General features: G+C 41.3%; 1 protein-coding gene and 1 pseudogene across 1 annotated transcript in view; both read right to left on the reverse strand.

The window, feature by feature from the left end:
- The window catches only part of Pde11a (phosphodiesterase 11A), a 456,708-nt gene that overhangs the window by 440,886 nt on the left and 12,317 nt on the right, over positions 1 to 3,505 (reverse strand). The gene's annotated exons all lie outside the window — the stretch shown is intronic.
- The window catches only part of LOC115067973, a 23,080-nt pseudogene that overhangs the window by 13,161 nt on the left and 6,414 nt on the right, over positions 1 to 3,505 (reverse strand).

A 3,505-nucleotide genomic window follows, 5' to 3' on the forward strand; every position in this document is an offset into this window, starting at 1 on the left:
CTGGAGGGGAGAAAGTAGGTGTGGATTTGATCAAAACATCTTATATGGATGTATAAAATTCTCAATAAAGTTTTTTTTAATTAAAAAAAAAAACACTTCATGATGCTCAAGTCAACTCTCAGCTCACAACAAAGAATTATCTAATCCCAAATGTCAATTGGCACCACTGCTGAGAAACACTGGGCTGTTAACCTGAATGGAGTAAGAGATATCTAGAACCTTGGTAGAGCATGGTTTCAGGTATGGCTGCGAGGGTGTCTTAGGAGGTTATGACACCGTTCTGAATGGTCTAGCTAGGGAAAGATCTGCCCTCAGCACTGGCAAGGCACCATCCAATTTTCCCCAGGCATAGAGAGAACAACTGAAAGAAAAGGGCAAATGTGTTATTCCCTATCTCTCGATACAATACACTTTCCTTTCTGGCCCTTGGATTTTGTACTCCAAGTCTTCTGGCCTTTCGCCTCAGAGATTGATACCAAGGACCCCCTGTCTCCCACACCCTTCCCTGGAGTTCTCAGACCTTCTGTCTCAGACTGACTTAAGCCATCATCCGCTTTCTGACTCTGAAGCCTTTGGGCTTGGACATGCTGCCAGCATCCAAGATCTATGGCTTATAAATAACCAGTGGGACTGATCATTTTCTATAATCACATGAGTCAATTTTCCTAATAAATCCCTTCTCATCTATTGATCAGTCTATCAATCTACCTATCATTTATCATCTTTCTCTTCTAATTAGCTCCATCTCTCTGAAAAATGATACAAATTCTAACCTACACAATGGTGAAGTGTTAGTCTTGAGACAAAATAAAGACTATATCAGAGGTGATTCCATTTATTCAAATACAATTCACCAGTTGTTAGATATCACAGTAGGTTCTAAATTAGCATTTGGGGGGGCGGTCAGATTGATGGAAGAGTAGAGAGGAGGTAGCTTGGAGGTAAATTCAGCCTTCACTGGCTAGAGAGAAAGCATTTCTTTTTATTTTATACTTTCATATTTTTCAAGGAATTTTGCATTAAATCATTTCTGTATAATTCTGCGTTAAATGATACAGCCTCACAAAGTTGCCATGAGAAATTACTAATAGAGCTATATTGCTACAGACATGAATGCCTGATCCTGGTTCTTTAGAGGCTATCTCTGTGGAATAAAATCAGCTCTTCCTTCAACAGAAAGTCAAGATCTTAAATATGAAACATTCTTACAATCATAGTGGTTCCACTTTTCCCAGATGACCTTTTTGTTCTTTAGTCTAACACAGGAGAATCTCAATTTGGTTAATTTGGAGGTGGAAAAATGTTTTCCTGCCCTTTGTATTTTAAATTAGTAGGTATTCCCTGAGTGCCAATTCTATTTACTGCAAGCATGAGTACCAAAAAAAAAAAAAAAAAAAAAAAAAAAAAAAAAAAAAAAAAAAGAAAAAAAGAGAAAAGACTCGCTTCTTCATTTTAAAAATGGATGGCAAAAAGAAGAGGAGAGAGGCCTCAGGTGGGGCTAGGCTCTGCCTTCTCTCCGGAGCTCTGTGCTGCTTGCCCCTTAAAGCTGCCACTGGCTGCTCTCCTCCCTCCTCTGCATGGTAATCTAGGACTATGATCAAAAGGAGATGCTATGGCCGTTAGGGGCTTTCAAAGCCAGGACTCAGAAATAGAAAGTGGAAAACAATCTGGTGTTGGTCTCACATACCTGAAGACAAGCGAGAGCTGCTAGTCCTAGAACCATACAGAGCTCGCGCCTCTCCTCTCCGCAGTTCCCTGGAAGCAAAGGAGGCTAGCAAGGGAGCATGGGCACTCCAGAAAGTGACCTCTGGAAATAGGGAATTATTTCTTCTGGAAAACACTTTTCCAGAAGAACATATACAGAATAGAATAAAAATCTGGAAAGGTATCCTAGCAACACTGTCCCAACCCTACAATTCCTAACTCCATTACAGCTGTTACCAAACTTCAAATATGTAATCACACACATTAGGCTGCAAAATACCCATTAAAACTATTCACTCATCAAACTCAGCACATCCATTTAAATGACAAAGAAATAGCATCGAATTTGTTTAATTGAAAAAAGTAAAGGTTAAAACATTCTAGTAACCTGATAAAGAGGTACAGGTGGTATAAATGTAAAATAGATAATGCACAGTCTTTAAAGTGATGTCAAGAAAACACAGAAGAAAAACATAAAGAAAGTCTACCTGTTACTTGATTAGTGGTCAACACATTGAAGGTAACTCAGCCATGAAGCCAGACCTGCAGTGCATGCCTGCAATCCCCACACTCAGGAGATGGGAGCAGAAGGGTTGAAGGGTTGAGGCCAGCCTGGGCTGCAGGGAGAAACCCCATTTCAAAACAACAAAGGGCTGGGGATACGCAGCTGAGTGCTAGTGCTTTTCCAGCATGTTCAAGACCTTTGAGACAGTTCTCAGGACCACCAAAAATTTAGTAAGCAGAAGAGGTGAGGGCAGAACATGGCCTAGAACTCTTATTGGGGTTCTTGGAAGGAAAAGGTGAGGCAGGGAAGACTAGGCTTAGGACTGGCTAATTTGAATGATTTTGGTAGGCTCTGGGCTACAGAGGCAGTCCCAATGGTCTAGTATCTACCCCTGCTATGATGTTTTGGTTTAGCTATGAAATGTCCCCCAATGACAGTGTCCACAGGTAGGACTGTGAGAAGTGAGGGAACACGGGGGCAAATTCATAAACAGGTTAAATAATTAATGAATTCATAGCTAAGTCACTATTAGGAGATGGGGCCTAATTAAAGGAGGTAGGTCACTGACTGAGGGTATGCCCTTAAGTGTATATCTTGTCCCTGGTCTCCCCTCACCTTCTGCTGCTTGGACAGCATGAGGTGAGCAGCCTCCTCGAAAACATGTTTCCACTACCATGGTACTTTATCTCAACCCAAGTCCAAAGTAATGGGGCAAAGTGTCTATGGACTGGAACTTCTGAAACTGTGAGTCAACAGAAAGTTTTCTTTAAGTTGTTTGTCTTGCAGGTGATTTAGGGCAGGTGGAATATTGACTTGAAGTATTGATCAATTATAAAAAGAACTTCAATATGCCTGGGCTTGTCAAATGCTAAATGAGTATTATGACCAGTAGATCCCCTCAGTCTAATATTGACTTAAATCATCTGATTACTTTATATTTCAAAATAATCATTACCTGCGTGGGAGTCATGGTGGTTACATAGTACTACATTAAGATAGCACTAGATGGTGATGTGGGCTCTGGATTGTTTGGTTTGTATATCAAAGGCACTCTCAGAGGGGAGTCCTTTGTTATTTCTAGGAATTGGCTGGCCTTGGAAGGAACAGTCTCTCCAAGATGCCCCCAGTGGAAGAGCATCAAGAATACAGAAAATAAATTGGGTGAGTAGTACACACCTGTAATCCCAGAGGAGGCTGAGAGAGGGAAATCTTGAGGCCAGCCTGGGCTGCATAGCAAAACCCTGGTGTAAAAAAAGGAAGAGCAAAATAGGAGGGGGGAGAGAAGGGGAGGGGAGG

The sequence above is a fragment of the Nannospalax galili genome, unplaced genomic scaffold (genome assembly GCF_000622305.1).
Source record: "Nannospalax galili isolate Female #2095 unplaced genomic scaffold, S.galili_v1.0 scaffold346, whole genome shotgun sequence".
Taxonomy (NCBI): Eukaryota; Metazoa; Chordata; class Mammalia; order Rodentia; family Spalacidae; genus Nannospalax; species Nannospalax galili.